The following is a 22,990-nucleotide window of genomic DNA, read 5'->3' as shown; positions in this document are numbered from 1 at the left end:
GGAATACAAAAATTTATATGAAATTTTAGTCAAAATATTTTTTAATTGTACTCGAAAAACAATGTTTATATCAATCAATGTGCCAGGGCGGCGAACTGGCTCAAAAATAAGTACCAGGTCGGTGACCTGGGTCGACTACACCACTGATTACATGTATATACTATGTATTCAATAAATTATTTTATTGAACTTAATGGAGGTAAAAAATAGTGTTCACCTCTCAATAGAAACGATTCCATTTCTAATCATTGTAGTGAATTGAATAAGATCAAAGAAAAATAACGCTGAGTTGGGTTAGTTTGTTATTTTACAATTGACTATGCTCAGGCGAGGCTGTCTCGAAGCCCGATCTAGTTAATCCGCCCTTTTTGACAGCCCTAAATTCAGCACGTGTCCGATAGAATTATTTCACAAAGAACACGTCGAAGCCGCAAACTTCGATACATAATTTAATTTAAATTCAAATTTATTCCATTCGACTATGTAAGCCCTCGACTAAATTGATTCAACATTCAAAATGAATATCCAATTTGAGCGCTCTATATTTGTACGCCGAATAAAGGGCTTTTGTTCGATTTTTTTTCAGACAGGACGCGGTGAACCGCATCCGTTCCCAACGAAATCTTTTTTCCTGATTCTTGACCTATCCGCAACTAGGGCCAAGCTTCTAGGAAAAGCAGAGGTACACGCAGTCGTATTATTCTTTATATGTATGTCAATGGTTATGGATAAGGTTAAGTCGCACGGTGGCTGGTCAAAAACTAGTTTACATGTACATATGTACATCTGGGCACATATGTATGTACATCAGTACATATGACCACTTTACCGCAAGAGTATTACTTACATCACGGTTTCATGGTTGTTCGACGATACGACGAATTCGTCATATCGACATTTGTGCCGTCGAAACGAGATATAGAGACGCCTAAGAATCGATTTACATTCGGAAGTTTTGTAACGTTTCGAGAAAATTGTGTTTTTGTCTCGTCAATCACGTCCAATCTGCGGTTGGCCGCACCCGATGACCCAATCAATACCCACATCTTTTCAATTGGTGTATATGGTTCAGGTTTGTTTGCAAGTCTGATGTTGTTCGGTGATGTGAGATTCGAACACGATCTTATGACACTTACGTGAAGCAAACAAACGTATAAATGATGCCATTGAACTACTGGGTGTAATGGTTACACTCATTGACAAACTTGATTCATTCCGAGAGTGTACTTAGTACGATATTGTATTTAGTAATTGTATTTTGATACTGTATTTAAAACTGAGAAAACAGTTGTTTCAGTTTGTAGAAGAAATATTGGATATGCATCATCCACTGATCTGAATTTTATTTTTATTCATCTTTAAACGTCGCCATTTATGTACATTGTATGTAATTGATATATTTTGCCTTTATTTATTTTTGATTTTTAGATTTCTAAATGCTTTTTATTATTATGAAATTATGTTCACAATACATCTTATATCTATTTTAATAGCTACTGATCTACTGATCATTTTCTATTTTACAATTTTAATTCAATTTGGTTAGTAATCATAGTATTAGATTATTCTAATGTTAATGTACAGCATAATAGGAAAAATAGCTCAAAAACCTATTTACAATTATTATAAATGCTCATAGTACATCTAATACATAATATTAATTAAAGACTCTCTAAAGTCGATGACCTAAAGCAGATTGTGTTTAGGACTTTATTTATGAGAATATAATACTATAGAATATAATATAATAATATTTATATAAAATGAATTATGAGCATTTATAAGAATTGTAAATACGTAGGTCTTTGAGTTATTTTTCTTAGTATGCTGTACATTAACATTAAAATAATATAATACTATAATTACTAACAAAAAAAAAATGTAAAATAGAAAATGATCAGTAGATCATATAAGATGTATTGCGAACATAATTTAGTAATAATAAAAAGCATTTAAAAATCAAAATAAATCTAGTGGCTGTCATGTAACTTCCTTTGGAAGAACAGCAATTCTTTAGATATAATAGTAAAGGTCATTCTAATTATAAAGGCCAACTCCCATTCCTCAAAAAAGGTGTGCAAAAACAACAATCAGTACACAATACAGAAATGCGCATCTTTTCCGCGGGGTGGGGGAGAGCCTTTAAAAATGAAACTACTATGTCTGTGGGTTTGGTTTCACAACGGTGAGAATATGTAATTATCGAAAGATACACATATGTATGTTTATTGATGTTTGTAGAATTTAAACTCTCGTTCAAGAACACTTGAAAGGTTACAGCTGTCGGTGCAATGGTAATTTTGCGGTCTCGCCCAGGCGATTCTTCGACTCGCTCTATCGTCTATTAATTATTTATCGAAAGCGATCAGATTCTGCTGCCTCATAATATAAACCACTTTCTGTCACGCTGCTCGATTTTTCTATTTAGCCTGAAAGTGGCCTTTAAGATCCGATTACAAAGATACACGTGTAATGTTTATCCGTAAGAGAATGACATTATCCTATCCTGCCTCATCAGACACTAATAATAATTCGAGTAGACAACACGGGATAGCATCTCAAGTTATATTACTGGGTAAGTATGTACATCGCAGGTACATTAAAGTAATTGGAAGGGTTTTCCACCGGCACATTAATGTTTTATACCTTATATGAATGGTAGATAATAGTAGGTATCTCAATAATATCGAAATAAATATTTAATTTTAATTATTCAAAATAAATACTCTATAAAACTTATAAATATTATTATCTAGAAAAAAATTCATATTCTAAACTCAAAACAAATTGGGATGAGAATTACTTTTTTTGGCAGTTCAAAAAGTATATTTTTCAGTTGACGTGTTATCTTTCGAGGTTTATGAGTGGAAGTTCAATGTAATCACTTCGTGTATTATGTATATTGTGAACAAGTACATACATATATGTATACTACATTTTACATACAGTGCATGGCATGGCGTGTGATAATTCAAATAATATTTGCATTCGTTTTTTACGAAAATATTACATGTATTATATCAGAATTCGATAACATTCAGATTGTTCAGCTTAGAGATACGAGAATGTTCCCACATAGCAAGTATCGAATAAGTACTCTAAAAATTGTATTTGCTAAATATCTATATATGTAAAATGTACACGTTTGTCGAATAGTAAAAGCCTTTCAAATTAATATTTGTCAAAAACCTAAATATAAAACGTACGCTTCGTGAGAATTTCGCCATAGGATTTATGTAAGTTGTGCGATGATCTCATAGATTTGCAATATGGGTCGTCTGTTCTCTGCGGCCAGTGGCGTCCGCTTTTCGAAAAAGAAATTTATTTATTGCACATTATAAATACGTATTCTTTTATGACGCGATGAAAATTAAAATACACGTACATAAATATCTCTTCGATCGCCTCCCGCAACTTTTACTTTCTATATCGCAATCGCCACTGTACAATACTGTATATGTATATTTTTTTTCCATTCCATCAATCCCATAAAAAAAACTTGAACCTTTTTTAACTACGTAGCCGAATCTGCGAAGGCATTTTGAACCGTTAATGTCTACGGATTAACGACAGCCATACAATATGTATTGTATAATATAAACGGCAGTTGATTTTTATTGACGGCGTGGGTGTCAGTCATTCGTTTTGAGCGCTGCACGTTTCCACAATAAATTATAGACTTATACCGATTTTGATGCATCATCAACATGTTTATCGCTTATAGAAAATTTGATCGAGAAGCAGAATGCAAAAGAAAAAAATACACATCGCATTCAGTGGGTCAGTTGTTAATTGGAACGTGAATCCAGTGAAATATGAGCATGACGCACCGACACAAAGTTGATCTTTTTAATACATATTTAAATAATTAGGGATTCGGATCAATCAAATATTTTAATAGTTCTGTTCTGGCTCAGTTTAGTTCACTGACACAAATATACCGAGTCTATTTATATATGCCAGAGTCTGTCTACCATTAGAGCAGGTGATTGACCATGATGTAGTCGTGGAACTTCTTATTAATAAAATCAACGACCCGAAAATAAATTTAAAATATTATGTTTTTGTTATGTATTTCTAAAAATAACTTTCAAACATAAAAAAGTGATAAAGCTTATCCACTTGTTCATTTTTCGTGCAACTTGAGACGCATGCGCTTGTCGCTCGTAGCGCATGCGCTTTATAGTTGAACACAGGAAGCGCACGCACTCCCGAGAAGTCGGGTATTCTTGCGACTTTTCGTGCGTGTCATGTCACTTCATACACTTAAATAGGAGGAAATAATGAATTTTTTAGAAGATTATCGAAATTTTCTGCAAAAAGGATAAAAATCACATTACATAAAAAGAAACTATGCTTAAAAGTTTTGGTAATAAAATATAACATGACACCTGAAGAAGTGAAGAAAAAGAAAAAAATGTTAGGTCATGTTATTGTAAAGCGAAAAAAAACAGTAAACAAAAAGAGTGACGCTGGCACTAATGAAACACAGTACATTTTCAGTCAACGGTATTGAACAAGTGTGGACGGTCGATTGCATACGCCACGTATACTCCTGTTGAAAGTTGAATATTGATTTGAAAATTGAGAGCGAACTTTGAAGACGAAACGACTAAATGAAGACCCAGCTAATGGATGCTATTTAACTACCATACCGAAGATTTAAAACGTGACTTATCCCCTTTTTTTTACTTGAAAGAGGTAGACGGGTTTTTTGTGTCTCTAACTACATACATAATTCGCGTGAGATCGTCGTGTTAAATCTTTTGGCATCTTTTAAATCCTTTCATTCAAATATACATACATACATACATATAATGAACTTCATTGATATGTCAAAATATCTGAAGTTGAGGTAGTGGAATAAAACTAAAAGTATACTTTGCATTTTCAATAAGTGAATGCATTTTTAAAGATGATGAACTTGGTAGATCTGAAAACTTAAATTACATATTATAATGATATCGAATTGATACTGCAGAATCAGGATAGTCTTGTACTAATTGAGTCATAGTTTCGTTATTGCAACATTCATACATAGTATAATGGAGCACTGCTATTTTTGTGGTTAGGTAAGCGTACCCAGAGCGATCATACATCAACTTTTTGATATTCAAAGCACGGAAAGTAGACCGTTTAGAATTTATAATGCAGTTTATGGAAGCAATGTTCCGCGTCCCAACACGCACCATTTCATATTTCAATCAGTTCGATAATAAAGCCACCTAATTGGATACATTCCGGCGCTGATCGATTATCTCTCGCTTACACAATGTAGAATGCAGATAGTACAAGTCCTTACTTTTGTTTACGGCCGCCGCTTTCGGGGCGTGGGCTTTATTGGCGTGCGGACACAAGTTTATTTGACGGTTTGTTGCCTTTGCAGGCGAAAAAAACCTTCGAGAGCACACGTCCTTCTCTCCAGCATCGGTTTCGATCACCTTCAACCGCTTGCACCACAACGAGATCATTCCGAGCGTGGGCCACTCCAGCTCTCGATTGCGCTAACCCAGCAGCCGTTTTCTCCGCGGTTCCTGAAATAAAGAAAAGCCTTGAGTCGCAACGAAAAATCAATCAATCGAGTGTGGAAATTCCATCGAAAAACGCCCACAAATCCCGCCGAGACGCGTTTAATTGCTTTTCGTACCGCGAGGGAATCGCCATTGCAAAAAGTGTCGATGTGTGTGAAGTCATGCGGGGGCGTTCCGTTCACACCTGTGCTCCTCATGTCTGTTTCGTGTCCAGCTCGAGCTGAAAAGGCAGGTGGATTCTCGGGATTCTTTTGTTCGACGAGTGTGACCGAGTCACGACTTCACTTTGGCTGCCTTTGAAATTCGACGAGGAAAAGCTGCGTCTCGAAAAGAAATGCTTCATCATAACTATTTCCGGCTTCTAACGTTGACTTCTACGAGTGAAATTTTAGAAAACTAGATTGAAAATAGCGATTTTAAACGAATATACAACAGTAATAGGTTTGAACGTCTCAAATATACGTCTACGCCTGAACTGAGAGAATTTTTCATTACAGTGTTTTTTTTTTTTTAGTGGAACTTCACATTTGAAAGACTCAAATTTCGACGTAGGTTTGCTTAATGATTTTGTATGTATATGATACATAACAATCTTTCGTAACCAACCAAATAAACAAAGCATTGTTTAAATAAAAACAATTGATAGCTACGAAAAAATAAATCAAGTTTTCTGCTTAAAGAAAAATCACACAAATTGGTACTGCAGTTTTTATTCACTTTTGAATGAATTTTATAATATCACTAATAATATTTGGACTTTTTATTAAATCCAGATTGTTTGTGAAAGTTTTTCAATTGAAAAAAGTGAGTAGTGATCATAATATTTTTGAAATTTGAATATTCACATATATGTACATACGTGTACACACATGTAGGAATTGTTGGATCATAGACTGTGTAATTTCTGTAGAAGTTTACATACATGTATACTCAGTTAAATATTCCATTACATTACTCAGAGTAAATATGCTTAAAATCTTTTTTGATTTAGGCGACTTTTAAATACTTAAATAAGCATTTACGAATTTTTTATAATTAAATAAACATTTATAATAAGCGTTCAAATTACGTAGTTCTAGGATTATTGAAAATTAACGAGAGCTATTTAAATATTAAAATCTGATCTAAACACCATTTCTTTTTATTGATTAGTTTTAATTAATGAGTGTTAACTATGTATTTAACTCAGTATACTCGCTATTTAGTAGATCGCATTTTTTTTCTAACTGTAAAGTGAAAGTAAATGCACCTGCAATGAAATTTCAAAAATTAGTAAAATAACCTTCACCTACGGCGTTAAGTGGGTACTATATTATTTTCTGCACATAATTTTTATAAATTTGTTTGTTTTAAATTAAGCCGACACTTACATTTATTAATATATGAATTTACGAATTTTTCATATAATTTGAAAGCTGCAATAGTCTCATGATTTCAAATCGCGTGCCACTAACGTTTATTAAACGTATTTTATGTAAATATGTAATTCATAAAAATTACCTACAAATGATTTCATAAGGGCTAAATTTATTATTATATTTAAAAAAAATTAGGGGGGCCAAATTTCAAACTTCAAGCTTCACACACTGTTTATGATACCAACTGTTTATGGTCATGAATTTGTTTGTTCGTGACAGTCAATTTAATAAAAAAAACAGTTGAGTATTCAAATAAATTTATATAAAATAAAACTATTCAAATAAATTTATATAAAATAAAACTATTCAAATAAATTTAATAAAATGTTTACTATTAGATTAGTCTTGTTTAAGCGGTTTACATATGTATATTACAAATACCGAGCGAAGCCGGTTAAAACCACTAGTAGTTTATAAAAAAGTCTTCCTACATATGAACGTATAATATTCCAATATTATATAATCGTAAAAAGAAAATTAACAGATTGGATTTTCAGCAGTAAAAATGAAAATACCCAGCAGCCGATTCAATCGCCTTACTAATTGCATTGAAATTCTCACGCTTAATTGTTTCCATGATTGATTTTGATAATCCAATAGATAATTTGGCGCGCATGGGAAACATGGCCGATGAATGCTAACGATTGTCGAACGATTATTATTACAATCATCGACACACGGTTAGAAAACTACGTTATGTCTGCGCGATGATAATAATATGGTAATTTTGCATGACCTCAGACCGTAAACCACATATTTCATAATACAATTGAGCATTGTGACATTGATAAAATGATCGAGTTCACGGTGCGTGCGTGAACTAATTCATAGCAATTACGAAACGTTTGAATTGCATTTAAATTAAATTAATAATGAAAAAGTTTGGCGTCACTAATGCGTAATTTTAATAATTCGACATTCATAAATCAAATGTGATACACAGTAAGAAACTTTTTCATTGTCAAATTACATCTACTAATCGACGCGTGATTTTTGCCCTACTGATCTGGTTTAGGGTCCATTTTTCTTGCAAGTAAAACACGTGCTTATGTACATATAATACCATTCTTATTCATAACGTTGAGTGGAAGTAGCGGTATATCGTTGTTTGAACATCTGCAAGTTGGAAAAACACGCGCAAAGAATGAACCGACTGCTCCTATTTGCTCTCGTTCAACATCTTCCGTTCGTTTCGCAGTTTATTTAAAAATTCGCGACTTGAAATTTACAAGATCTTCCGTTACATAAGTTATGCAGACGATGTTTGTCGATGCGTTAAAATTAGAAATGGGACAATTGCGCATTAGGGCAAGCACTTGCAACACTAAACAAATTATGTAATAGTGAAAGGAGTGGAAGTAGGTTGTATACAAAGATAGACTTTCGTTCGGTAGCAGATGTGTAGCCGCTGCTAATTTACGATGTTTTTGTTCTAAAATCGCCTAATCGGAGTCAATGACAAATGCAGATCGTTGTCTACGACTGTTAATTAGTCGTCGTCGAAAAAAATCGACCGGTTTTTTCGCGTTGGCGGTTCTTAATGAAGATCGCGTTCATAATAGGAAATATTTCAACTTTTATATTGAAATGATTGCTAACGACCATTAACACCCACTGGATGCTTTTTTTATTATTAAAAAATGCGATTTGAAATATGCCCTTGCTTATGATGATTGCTATAAAAAAGGTTCATCAATCAAACTTCTTTTCGATTGCGTTGACTGTGTGTCAAGAACGAGCTGACCGTTAGGGAAATTTTGAAATATATATTAAGCCCGGGCCACACGCGGTCAAGTTAAGTAGTAAAAAGTAACTGTAATATGAAAATGAAACAGTTACAAGACCAATTCATGGATCATATGTGAGAAAACACGTCGTTACTAATACACATTGTGTAATATGTACATATTTATTTAGCTATTTTATCACGTTTGGCATTTGGCGCATGATTCAGATGAAGATACTGCTATTTTTTTAATTAATGCATGAAATAGTTCATAAACAATCGGATTTGTAAATAGTATATATGTATGTATCTATATAAAATTGCAGAGAGTTTTTTGTTAAATTATTCAAATTGTGAAATCAATTCAATCAAATCAAATTAAATTGAGAAATCAAACTGGAATCAGGAACTTAACAATAAGTGGCTGAAGTTTTCATGAAAAATAAATGGCGTTAATCTATGTAAGACTGATTGGGAGTGATTTACGGTAATTACTCTCAACTAACACAATCTATCTGGGTGTTTTTTTGGCTGGTATAATTGGACAATTTCTTGAAATCCTTGCATTAAAAAGTCAATATTATCGGGTTTTATTTTTAGTACAATGTTCTTGAATTTCATATGTACGTACATACTTATATGAAAGTTTACGGTCGCTATCCTTGACTCTATCCTAGTTCCTACCTGTCAGGAGCACTAGGTTATAATTCTTTCGAGTCACGACGTAGAATATATTTGGGGAAGCATTTCTTTAAGTTACTGTTTGCTTTGGTGAGCAGTCCTCAAATTCTTTTAGAATTAAGCTTTAATATTTAATATAATGCTCCCAGACAATGCATTAGATGCCCCACTTCGTTCTCTTCTCCTGGGGCACGTACCAAATTTGATGATTTTGTCGCCTGTTGCAACAAGACTTTTTTTGCAACTGGATTCATTTATTCTAAAATATGTATGTTGATCTGGTTGATGAATTATTTAATTTATTTTGAGATCGCAGCGTGTTCTAGTACTGTTTTTGGTTTATATTTATGCTTATTTTGTTTTTTATTATATTTTATTTTTCTTATTATTGTATCCTTCTTTCTTTTTGATTTAGCCACAGCGACGACATGGAACTAGTATGTAATGTCAATATGGCAAAATTGTAAAATAAATAAATATTTTTATTAATTTTAAAAAATTTGAGGTTTTTTGCACTCAAAACGGAAACATGAGTATGTATACATCATCATCATTAAAGATCGGCGTTGAAAGGATGATTTTCAAATAATAATAGACCGCTCCATTATTATTCAAAGCAAAATAGCAAAAAAACATGTTTTTTCTTAGAAATTGACAATATTTATTTACTTATATAACTTTAGCTATTTAGCTAATTTAAAAATACATTCTTAATTACTTAACTCTAAAATTTTATTTATAAATTTATATGCACTGTCCTTCACAGAGGTGTCTCCTCACACCTCGCAAAAATACGTCCACGGTCTTAGAAGACATGACGCACTCAGGGAGGGCATACTGAACCATTTTTTTATGCGAAAAGCATCGATCCTACGCGGATCTTTGATTCATCAACATTACTTACAGTCATTCGCCATTCTGTAAAGAATCCTGGATGCAGGCCTCTCCAATACGCTTCCATTCGTCTCTATTTTAGACAAGTCTCATCCATCTCACCCATCTCCCCTGTGGCTTTTCTTGCACGCTTTTATATTATCATATGTAGTTGAACTTTATTTTGAAAAATACTTACAATTTCGTCTGTATGAGTATGTACTAGACTTACAGTATGTCTGTATATGCAGAAGAGTAATTTCGTAATACCGAGAATAATTGCATTCCATTTACGAATTGCCGTTTATGTGTATGTATGTATGTGGTATTGTCGAATACAACTTTTTTATTTCCTTCCAACAATTTCAAAATTACTATATTCGCCACGCTCCTTATACGGAAGTGCTAGTCTACCGGTTCGCTTTATACGCATAAATGTACATACATCCGGACGAGATGTTCGAATACGAACGAGCTCGCCGGAATATTTTTGTAAATCACATTTGTATATTACATTTATTATTATTATTATATAAAAAAGGTGGTTTGATAACAATGAGTTTGGTGTGGAGAAAGTTTTCAGTTGATACCGCCTTTTGCAACCGAATGGGAAAATGACGAAACATCTGGGAACCGACCTCATCCGAGGCGAATACAATGGACTCGGTCCGGGCCTTTTATAAAGTCGCGTGCGCTTTCGAGGTCTTTGCCTGTCGTTCGACCAACGTTTCTCAAATAAAATATGAGGCTATTCGCTAATGTCAACGAAAACATGGAAAAATTGTGAATGATGAATGGAGTGTCGAACGCTTTGGCGAGATAATGCGCGCTCCTAAAGAGCCTCGCTAACAATACGTCGACTTCGAAGTCTCTTTCAGAGCGAAAATGTGCGAACTATCCAAATATTGTATAAACGTATTACATATGTATATTTAGCATTGGATAATGGTTTTAGATTTAAAATATTCATTATTTTTGACGTTGAACTTTTTTACGACATGAAAATGAATCGCCTTTAAAGTTTCTATAAATTAACGATTATCTCTAGAATAGTAATACCACTTACATATATCGTTAAATGAACAAGAATGATGCTCTGTAACAATAACTCAAATTTAGTTGGTTTGGTGACAAAAAATGTATGACATTTTATAGATGTAAAGTTTCGTCAACGATTGCAATAAACGAAACATAATAATATTTACAAGACAAAGATTATAGGTTCTCGGGTTTATTTCAATTAAAGAGAATTTATTCTGAGTATTTCTGCAGTGCTGCTGGTTAGACTTAGATATTTGTGACTCCAAGTCGATCGTTTCTTTTCAGAGTTTGCCAATTTATTATTTCATTTCTGCATCAAATTGGCAAAACCATTTTAACTACTATTTGTCACCACTATTTAAATTTGATTTTAAGTTTATAATCTATAAATTTATATATGTACAAGTTTAATACCATACATAAATGTCACCTGTAATAGAATCATGGTAAAATATTATATAAATTTAATATATGAGCAGAGATCGACGTCGAAGATGCTTTTATGCACAAAAAAAACTTCACTTTTGTCCTACAAAGCAAGGGAGTAAAAAAAGGTTGACAATAGTAATTGACAATACTGAACCGTTTTTTGTGCATACAATTATATTTGAAAGTGTTAGAAGTCCAATTTTCAGTTCCAAAAACAAACACTATTACTATTTGGCTCAATTCAAATATTGCTATGACTTCTTTTAATTCGATATGTTCAGAATCTTGGAAAAGCAGAATAAACATATTACGGGCCCAGTATTTTTAAATATTGTTAAACGCAAATCCTTATATTTTATGTTTTGCGAAATTTTTCTCAAAATGAAGAAAAGTGGACTTATGCCACTTTCAAATATACTGGTTCCATATTTCAAATATAACGGCATATGACATATGTACATATGCCGTAACAGAGCAAATTTAATATATAACTTCTATTTTTTAATAGATGAATTTAAATGAAAAAAAGTGATTGTTTTTTCAGAATGGATGTAAGACAGATTATTTTAGAAGAAATGAATGTTAATTAATAGTTGGTAAATGGACTCGAGTGGGACTAGAGAATAAAAAAAAAATTTGGCTTCAATGGTCAAATTAATAACTGATACTGGTAATAAGAACTAAACTAGATCTATTAAGAAATAATTAGGATCTTCTTACGACCAAAATATTTTTGAGAAACAAAACATATAAGGCATCCTATCGGATGTTCAATTGGGTACATTATTGATAGGAGATACGCAGATGAATCTACGTTTTGATTGAGAGATGTGCCTATTTGCTTAATACGACATCGACGCTCGTACAGACACCGACTTTGTTTCTCTTGCGATTAATGAAGCCACAAGATCATATACTTCTGATTTTGCATAGCCTACCTTCTGCATTATGAGTTACAAAACTGTTTTAGCGAACGAAACCGAAAGTGTAAAAGCAAACAGGCGCGATGATCTTTTCGACCAAGTCGTGAGACATCCATCTACCGACAGACACGAAGGCACTCTTGTTCTTCTGCTGTGAAGAAATGGGTTCGTTGATGGAGCAAAATACATTTGGGTACCGTGGCGTGGGGGGTAATAAAGGTGTACAAACGACTACAATCGCAAATTCAATACCAATCGAAAATTTACTTTCAAAAGATGAATCGATATTGAATTACCTGACAGGTTAATGATGATATATCGTGGGTAACGTGCACGTTCTAATTAAATTATTTTTATTATATGAAAATAGTTTACATAAGAAAACTTTCACCGCACACCATGTTCATTATCATCTTAATGAATTATTCAAGTTGATTAGGAATTCTTCCATTTAGCGCTCGAAAAAAATTCGCACAAATTGCGCATACTTTGCAAGAGACGGAAAATTCCACACACCTGTCAATACGAATAAATTTATCGAGCAAATTAAAATTCACTGTTACATTTACACTCACTGTACCGGACGTCGATCATTAGCATTGGATTGTGCCAAAATCGCGAATGTTTAAAATTGATTCATAAAATTTTCACCTTTCATGTGCTAATTTTGCACCTAGCTTAGAAGCTAGGAGGTGTTAAAAAAACTTGTAATTATTCCGCTTATAATGAAATACTCAATATAAACTTTAATTGAGGAATATACACATATATGGTGGTAATAAGTCATGAAAATTTTAGAATGTTTCAGATAAATCAATGATTGATTTTTGGATTATTTTACATGTGTAATACTATGAGAAAATCTTTTAGAAATAAATCATAATAGTATTTGAAATGGAATAGTCCAGATAAACCCGAAGAAATAAATGTGACATACAACGGGTGGCCGTGACTATCGAGTATTGACTTTTCCTTATCTCGTCTGATGGGATACATCTTCGTGGAAATTCGTCGATTTCTTTTTCTCAAAATTTCTCAGTAAAACATCTCGAGTAGACGATAACGCTCAAGCCCGACAAGTTGTTTAAAATTCCAAGCCGATTAATCATTCGATTTGCGCGAATTTCGCGGTTCATAATACGTACTGCGCGCATAGTGACAACGTCTGCGGGTTTTCCTCGAAGACCTCGGTTTCGTACCTACCAAACTTGATTTTTGACTTATTCATTCATTGGCACACTTATTAATAATGACATAGATAGCTTCGGGGATAGTATTGTACATTGGTAATGTACATTATGTTCAAAATGTCACGTAAACGTATCGATTCGTGCGCTTTATCGGACGAGTCACGTTGTACGTAATCGTCTGTTTGATGGTCGCTCTATTATTTATTTATATGTAAGTGTGCAGTAGCGAGACAAAGAGTCGGAAAATATCATTATTTGTCTATCAGGAAACAACTCGTGATACCTACATGGCATAGGTATACAATATATGTATACCTATGATATTAATGGGAACGACCTTCTGAACATGATCAGTGTGAACTTGAGGTTGCAGACGTACATACGTAATTCGTGACTGACGTTATTGGTTGTTGCACCATGCGGTGAATCTGATGTTGCTGATATAAATAATATTAACGAGCAAACAATTACGCACACAATTAAGATTATCGACGTAAATAATGCTGGAGTCAAACCAGGAGATGCCAACAAGACCGTCAATATTAATATTTTCCATTTTACATTATATTATTATATTATATAGTGGTTTTACCTGGCTTCGCTCGGTATTTATAATATAAACAGCTTAAACATGGATTTGAACATAAATTGAACATGGAATTGATACTAAACATGGAATTGGGATCCGACACTGAAAAAGAATCGAAATCGAAAACGCCGTCAAATAAAATTTGATTTTTCCGATAACGTCACGGATTCTACGAACTAAAACTTTTATACGTATGTATGTACATACAGAGTCTTTAGAAATTATATATTAGATTATATTATACAAAACATTTTTTAAACTTATCATTTCTCGTACTTATGTACATTTGCTATGCTATATGAAACTTTGAAGAAACTTGATAGATTATAAAAATCTAAGACCTACATATGTACATACATAGGTATGACATATTTTTTATTCGAATATTTTTTAAATTGATTTATGCATATCATTATTTACATAGTATAGTAAACTCAAATGTAAATAAAAAAAATATGTTCTGAAATTAAAACCATACAAAAAATTGGTATACAAATTAGTAGGGTTTACTTAAATTATCATTTGTATTTTGTGGAGCTCTCCCCTATATATTTGAAGTTAGTTTATAAAATATATGGTTCTATGATTATTTCTTACAAGAGGATTACCCACACGAGTATTGCTCACCCGAAGATCCCGCACACAGAAAACTTTTTATTAAGTAAACAAACAATAAAAAGTGAACATATAACCACAGGCAAAACTTGTGTGGAAAATAATTTCATCACTAAGATATACATATGTATGTATGTATATATGTACATACATACCATTATTTTTATTTTTATTACACATTTTTACATACATCATATGTGCCATGACAGGAATTATTCCAAAGCGACCAATATGGTTAGATTCTTTTTGTTAAAAAGTACTAACAATTTTTCAAACAAAGAAACATTTATGGACAGCCAAAATTTTTTTTTGATACACAGCAAATTTGCGAGTGATAAATAATGTCGATAGCATTTTAAAGAGTCAATAAATTTAAGATGCCAATAGCTCAAATTTGCGAGAGACAGAGTGGGAGGATACAAAAATTAAGCTAGAAAAATCGGAAAATTCTGACAGGAGACAGTCTATCTGTGTTTTGATAACCACAAGATCTCGCCAGCAGCGTATTTTGCCAGAACTTGAGCCCACCTCTCTACTAGTATACAATAGCTCTATCAGTGCACTGCACTGTAGTTCACTTATAAACCATCTTGTGTAAAATTACTGAAATTATTTTATTCCATTACTAGGAAAATGAAAATTTAAAGTATTGTAGTTACATGTGTATTTGCAAACAGATAAAATACATATAGCACAAATTTATACTTTTAAGAAAAAAATATTAATAATAATCGGTGCTAAATCTCAGAAGATAAGATAAAAATAATCATTGCAATCGGAAATTACATACATTATTTTGGAAATAAATTATTTATATACATATACATATATTATACTTTTAAGAAAAAAATATTAATAATAATCGGTGCTAAATCTCAGAAGATAAGATAAAAATAATCATTGCAATCGGAAATTACATACATTATTTTGGAAATAAATTATTTATATACATATATGTAAGTGCTTTGCTGTATCGCTATGTTACAATCTGATAAAATAAAATACTAATTGTACTCTATGTATGTATGTATGTACATATGTACTATTCGAACGCCAACACAAATGAATAAATTACATCTAAAATCGAATTTGAGTGTGAACTGTCAACAACTAACTGGTTTATATGATATGACAGAACAAATAACGAATTCAACAATCTCAGAAGAGCACGAGCAAAAAATTAAGAGCAACGTACCCATGTTGTTAATTAAAGTTTTAAGGACAAACAGAATACGAGTTGTATGTGAGAATCCTAGTCTGTGGGAAGATCCACACAGCACGTAGCTCGCTTTTGAGGCACGCAATAACAGTTGGAAATCCCTATCTAATAAATCGTTCGAGCATCGAGATACCGAGGGGGTTTGGTCTAGAGCTGCAGCTCAACGTCCGACGATCGAGATGAGACGTGACGTCGTTGAAATCGAGTTACGACACACTCGTCCAGGAACCTGGTCCATCTTGCGGCCGTGGAGATGATGGTCGTAGTCGGCGTGCGTCAACCACCTGGTTATATCCTGATCATCCTCGCGATAGACAGACGATGTAACAGGTTTTTTCTCAGATGGAGTTTTGCTTGGAAACGAGTGCTTGAGTTCGTTTGTGTTTGTTTTTGTATTTAAGGGTTACCATTATCATCAAAAAACTTTTAAAATTCAAAAATAAAATTTGTCGTTTATTGTTTTGGTGGATTTTTTTGAATAGAAAAGGATGTAACAATTGATAACACTGTTCGACACGAAAAATGGTTCAGAGACGAGATATGACTTTTCTTATAGATCTATGCCCAGTAAACACGAATCTGGTAATAAAAAATGTTGATTGGGTCGAGATTCAGAGATATTTGTGTTTTTTAAATGTAATAATAACGATTTATAAAACAATATATCTCCGAATCTCGAATTTTTTATTACCAGATTCGTGTTTACTGGGCATAGATCTATAAGAAAAGTCATATCTCGTCTCTGAACCATCATAATCTGTTGTGTATGCAATTGGAAAAGATAGTTTATTTGTAATTTAATATATTTTAATAATATATATATATATATATATATATATAAACGGACGGGATGTTTGTATGTATGTATGTGCGAGTGCATCGACAAGTATGGAGATTTCAAAATAACAAAGTTTAGTATCATATTGATTTCGACTGCAATTTCGATTGCGATTCTGATTCCGGTTCCAATTTCGATTCCGGTTCCAGTTCAGATTCCTGATTCCTATTTCAGTTCCGATTCCCAATTCCTAATTCAGTTCCGATTTCAGTCACGATTCCCGGTTCCTATTTCAGTTCTGATTCCGACAATTATTACTGTTTGATATTATTATAATACACATATAACTTTATTTTAATGAATGTATTCATTATGTTTATGAAACCACCCGTTGAAATATCAACGGGCACAACACTAGTCCAAAATATTTGCCTATATGTATGGACGTATAAGAGCTTTCAGAATCTTATGGAAACCATAAAAAAATGTTTGTGACGCATTTGTAAATTTTGTATTAAAAAATCAATACTCCGTACCCAGTTATTGTAGAACCTTGAAAATTTTTCAATGATACAGCGCTTACATGGATTGATATTTTGATTTTTAAAGGTGAATTTTGTTGTTCAATGTCTGTACATAAACGACTAATTAAGAAGTATAAATTTCATTACTATTCAATTTCATGAAATAACTTGAATAGTAATGAGAGATGTGCAGATGGTGACTGTTATGTGATTTGCTAAAAATGTATGAAGGTATAACCAGAGATGTGTAATAATAATAGAAGGGCCTTTACGAATAAATAATTTTTGTCAATATTACGCGGTACGTCTCTATAAATACGCTACATCGCACGGAATACAATCGGATCAATTTACTTATAAAAATGTATCCCATGTTGTTTACTGTGTGTTTTTGAATGCATTGTGCAATTTTTACCGACGCTTGCCCATCTTGCGAGTAATATAAACAAACAGAGAGGTTTTTATCGGACATACGTCGAGCACCAAGTATCAAATACGGCTGATGCTAAAATTATTTAGGATTATCTGTGGACTTGACAACAATATGACGCCTAAAGCCACTTCTATTAATATAACATTTCTCTGGGTATAACGAAATTATTAACAATTCCAATGATGTCCACAAAGCAATTGTATAGAAATTAAATAAATTATTTTTTTAAAGCAGCCACCCTGGTGTTTTTTTCCGCAAGAAATACTGAGTCTGTAGTTTTACGTTTTTTTTTTGGAAAAATATTAAGTTTTATGGTGACCCTAGTAATTACATAACAATGAAGTGGTATTATTACGTTAATTATACGTTTGTTCAAATCGAATGGATTGGTGTGTACAATGGACGTACACGCAAGGGAACCTGTTCCGAACTATGCGAATGCATCGCGTGCCGTGCATTTCTTTTTAGACGAAAGCAATCATTTAGACTTTTCCATCCGTCTGTCTTTCCATCTTTTACTTTTTCCTTTACGAACTGTCTCTTGACACCTGTCTCACATGTAAAGTTTAGAATAACGTCAGAAATTGCATTTTGTGTTCGTTTCTTTGACGGTCTTCATAGTAAAAGAGGGGGGGGGGGGTCTCTTTATCTCGACATACTGCATTTTATCCAAGGACTGCAGTTGCAGCAGCACACGTCACACCCAGTTGTTAATGCTTGAACAATGCGCTCGTTAAGTTGCGCGCACGTGCAACATACCGTTGCGTTGCATTGGTTGTTGTGGCCGTGATCCGTTTATCGAAAACGTTTCCGTTTCCATTTGAGTGTGTTTTGCGGTTTCTATGACCACGTGTGGAATGCGAAGACTGCGATTCAATCGTGGCCGATAGGGTACTTTAAGGGTCACAGTTCAAATCACATTACACATGTACATATCTGTTGCTTATTTGATTATTATTTATATTCTTTTATCTTTAGGTTTGTTATTTAATATTTATATCAAACAAAAAATGCTAGTGTGTGCTTTAATATAATAACCTTGATGTTACCGAAAAATGTAGTTAAAGTTGTCGCTCTTGAACAAAATTGTATTTTTTTTAACATCTTCTAATGGACATTTAAATTCGCGTTAGTGTGCTATTATGCTGAAAGTTAGGGGGATGATGAATCTATACATCAGAGGAGTTCAATTTCTAAAATATGAAACCAGATCTTAATCTTGAACTGCTCACTATGATTCTATGAAAGAAATATGTCTAAATTTGTATATAAATTTAAAATAGCTTTGGATTTAGAGGGACTGACCGGTAACAGCGATTTATTCCGTCCTTTTTATCGAGTGATGAAAATTATAATTGTAACATCGTTGTTAACAATTCTCAGGATATAATTAAATTAATTTTATTACACTTTGATATGTGGTGGTGGAGGTAGATGCTGCGCATTCCATGGCCCGCAAGAGTGCAAGACGCACAAACTTCTAGATCCTCAAAGAGCTGGCAGTTTCAGAGAGACTATCCACAACATGTAGAAAAAGGATTCTTCCCTACTTTGGTCATATTACTAGGAAAAATGTGGAGAGTCCAAAGAAGCCGGTAGTCAACGGAACACTAGAGCGAAAGCGTGTGAGAAGACGATATCCTATAAGATGATAATATCAAATTAAATAAAAACTGACAGGATCATACCTACAGGTGCAGACACAGAATCGCACGCCTTTTTTTTTAGATAAATAAACGTTGACATGTTTAGTCCCCCCCCCCCTGGAGTATTTTCGGCAAAATTTTATCCTTGCATTGACATGAGATCGATAATGGTGATTCCCATATTTGAAGAAATGTAGGAGAAAATTGTAAGAAATAATAAGATTGTGCGAATTAAAAATGACCTAAAGAAACGCCCTTTCCAGCTGGAATCCACGAGCACGTCCATGCCGTACGATTCAATGTGTTTGCTCTTTAACGTTGCTTTTAACTTGTTACAGGACCGGGAGTAGTGAAGGAAGATCGTCCACCGGATCCAAGAAGATCACGGCGCTCAGCATTGAGTAGACTAGAAAGAAGGAGAAGAATTAAATCAGTTTTATTTACTATTTATGTATAAGAGTGGACATTTTATTTATTCCTACTTATGTATGTACATATGTATGTACGGCTAGTTACAAATATTAAATTTTTGTCATATTTTAGTACGAATATAAAATAAAATAAAGCTTACACGCTAATTCTAATCAAATTGAATCGACTCGGATAATTACGACTGGATAAATATGTAGTTTTGAAAAGATTAATCGATTGGATCATTTGCCGTATCATGAGAAATAGATAAAAGGGCCCGCTAGCGGCTAGATGGTATTGAAATACCTACTCGGGAATGTTTTAATCTATTTATTTTCTGTATTAATGTTGAAATACTTCGATATTGTTGTTGACGTATGTAATAAATTTGTAAAAGTAAAAGTTGACAGGTCTACAGAGAAAAGTCGGACACCATCAGTGTTCCTCTTAATCGGTAGGGTTGACTGTAAATGCCTTATTATTTTTTTCTGTATATATTATTAAATATAAGTGACCACTTTCGTGTTGGCACCACAAGGTTTTGACCTTAAAGAGAGTGCGTGCAATCGGAAAACCAAACAAAAAAAAAAGTAGAAAAACGAAACCTGTTCCGATTCCCTCAAATGACACGTTGCCGTGGATCGTCGTCATTAACGGTGACTTTTTCCTCTATTTTGTCAGTGATATGTACCTATACATACATATGTACGTACGACGGTTTTTATTGTTAGTGTCGCAATGGATCCAAAGGCCGTTCGTGTTTGGAACGCATCTAGGCAGTGTCTGTCTGTCGGTCGGTGGCACAATAGTGCACTCGTTGTGGTGAAGTGGGTCAAAAGTGTGGCACGCGGATTAGTCAGCCGTTCGACAATACGGCACGAAATCACGATTGAAGGTCCTCAATTTAAAGGTGAAGGCCCTCTCGAATAGGAGCGTGTGCGCCTTCATCAGGGAGGACCCTTCGAATGCTAATCCGGTCAAATGGAAGACGAGAGTGATAACAATGTTAATTAAACACGAACGGTACTTGTTAAATAGACCAATTGTGCGTGTTAAAAATTTCAATGATACTACCATTATATTATCTACATACTAAGTAGTAGGAGTGTTAACTATATTGGAGTAACTTTTCATATTATTCAGCTGATCAATTCTGAAGATTTTTGCGAATATAATGCTTCATAACAAATTTAATCTTTTAAATGTTTTACTTATAAAAAATACTATTTCATGCAACTATGTAGATTGTGATTGCGTTTTATTTCTCATCCTTAAATTAATATTTCTTATTAATTTACTAAAAGTTTGGACCATTGTAGCATTACTTGAATTTCTAGTGCCCCACAATGTTCGAAAATACAACAGAGTAGAAACAAAAAATACATTTAATTATACAGATATAAAATAGCCAGCAGCATAGCTCGGACGTTAAGCTTCTGCTTACCGTCAAGAAGGTGCCGGGTTCTATCCCTGAATGAAAATGAATTTTTCAGAGTATGCTGTTGGTCAGACCTGGATTTGTGACTCCAGGTTGATCGTTTCCTATCAGAGTTTGCCAATTTTCTCTGATTTCATTGTTGAAACGGTTCCCGGAAAAAAAATTGGCTAAAAATCCTTCCTACCTACTATGTCACCACTATTTGAAATTTGATGGATGTACAATAAAAATTTATGTACAATTCATAGATGTCTCGTTAATTTGCGAGTTTTTTCAGTGTCTCGCAATTCAACGACTTATAATAAAAAATGCTGCATTTGTATTTGTAATTGGCCAGGAAGGCGCATTGGGATTTACCTGTAAGGCCTTCCTGGTATATATGTAAAATAAAATAAAAAAAAAATACATATCCGTACATACAATATATAAAAAACAATAGAAGCAAAAGTTCAAAAAGTAGTAGAAGTAGTCACAAAACGGGAATGTCTTGCATCAACAGTCAGCATCAATGTAAAAGTGTGTAGAAGAACCAGTTGTGAATACAAAACATACCCGTGCGGCCCAAATAGAAAAGAGAAGATCGAAATTCACCCATAAATCACTATCCAATTATGAAAATAATGATGAGCGCAGGCTACCAGACAAATTGGTTAAAATAATCTGTGATAACCTACACTCACTTAGGTGTAAAATATCACACTCACGCACGGCAGCAACAATTTCATTAAGAAGTTGGATAGCACTTATAATAGGAGCCATTCATTAAAGTACTGTGCGGGCAGGAGGTACAACCACCAAACGAGCCGTTTTATTTGAAAGTAGTTGAAGTCAAATTTTCAGTTCCAAAAACACTATTTCAGTTTTACTTAATTAAAAAATTGCTATCAATACTGTTGCGTAGGGGTGGGTGGAGGATCCAAGTAAAAGGCCAACAGTCGTATCACAGCATTTATTGATGATTAAGGAGATACACGCATTGTCACTGCTCCGTCCAGAAATACCTGATATCGCCTACGTACCGCCTTATAAGGGGTAGATCTCTCAGGACGTCTAATCTGTTTACCTACTGTATAGTCACGTATTCGGATATGTATTCCCACGGTATGAGAAGTGCAATCATTGTTTAGCTTTCATGCACTTAGCTTGTCGCTAATCCTTAAAACCACTTACACCGGTCACACGGTCTCTCAGGACTCTACCCGGCCTAATCCCATCGCAATTACTCGGCGGCTCTGTTTAGTATACGTTACAATACTTTTAATTCGATATGTCAAAAATCTTGGGAAAGGAGAATTACAAGTCGCCAATATTTTTAAATATTTAAAAACGTTATATTTAACATATAACGGGTAAATGATGACGTCTACCACGAGCTGAATTATTGTATAAAATGGGTTAAGTTCTAAACGATATATGTATGTATATATGTACATATGTGCGTGTTTAGAAGCTATAACGTTAGAAAGAAGACACCCGGAATGAAAAAAAAAATTATAACTTTTGTGTAGTTTTTTTCAAATGTCAG

At 33.5% G+C, this 22,990-nt stretch overlaps 1 long non-coding RNA gene across 2 annotated transcripts; it reads left to right on the top strand.

Moving 5' to 3' along the window:
- Window positions 1-4,501: 4,501 nt before the first annotated feature.
- On the top strand, window positions 4,502-21,264 carry LOC143918289 (uncharacterized). 2 transcript variants are annotated; one of them, XR_013261106.1, is made up of 2 exons: window positions 4,502-4,669; window positions 19,955-21,264. It is a non-coding gene; the product is annotated as an uncharacterized LOC143918289 (long non-coding RNA). The 2 variants fall into 2 exon arrangements; XR_013261107.1 differs by lacking the exon at window positions 19,955-21,264 and adding an exon at window positions 5,387-6,181.
- The last annotated feature ends 1,726 nt before the right edge of the window (window positions 21,265-22,990 follow it).

The sequence above is a fragment of the Arctopsyche grandis genome, chromosome 10 (assembly GCF_051622035.1).
Source record: "Arctopsyche grandis isolate Sample6627 chromosome 10, ASM5162203v2, whole genome shotgun sequence".
NCBI lineage: Eukaryota > Metazoa > Arthropoda > Insecta > Trichoptera > Hydropsychidae > Arctopsyche > Arctopsyche grandis.
Note: the sequence above shows the minus strand (reverse complement) of the source record. Positions and strands in the feature narration are given on the sequence as shown.